Source organism: Penaeus monodon, chromosome 34 (genome assembly GCF_015228065.2).
Source record: "Penaeus monodon isolate SGIC_2016 chromosome 34, NSTDA_Pmon_1, whole genome shotgun sequence".
NCBI classification, from domain to species: domain Eukaryota; kingdom Metazoa; phylum Arthropoda; class Malacostraca; order Decapoda; family Penaeidae; genus Penaeus; species Penaeus monodon.
The window spans coordinates 25,691,656-25,691,967 of NC_051419.1; the positions used below are offsets into that span (position 1 = coordinate 25,691,656).

Sequence of the window (312 nt, forward strand, 5' to 3'; positions counted from 1 at the left end):
ACTGTTGCAGATCAACGTGCAAATCGCCGACGACTGCGCCTTCACCTCCCTGTGGCTAACGGAGATGGACGCCAACATCCCTATGCCTTTGCCCACCAAGCATCACTGGTGCACGCAGGTAATGTCATTGTTGCGTTTGTTGCAGGTATGTTGCAGAACGCGGATAGGGTTGGGTGATTAGTTGGGTTGATTTGAAGTTAGAGGCCTTTTTTTTAGGTGAGGTGGGATATAGTTTGAATAAAAAAGATTGATTTGTTGTGTATGTTGTTTTTTTTTCGGTTTGTCCAACATTTAATGTGGAATTATTGAGAT

General features: G+C 43.9%; 1 long non-coding RNA gene across 1 annotated transcript in view; it reads left to right on the forward strand.

Annotated features, from left to right (window-relative positions):
- LOC119594658 overlaps nucleotides 1-312 on the forward strand; it is a 1,834-nt gene that overhangs the window by 700 nt on the left and 822 nt on the right. Inside the window, exon 2 of the long non-coding RNA XR_005230644.1 lies at nucleotides 11-118. This is a non-coding gene — a long non-coding RNA (uncharacterized LOC119594658). The remainder of the gene's footprint in view (nucleotides 1-10; nucleotides 119-312) is intronic.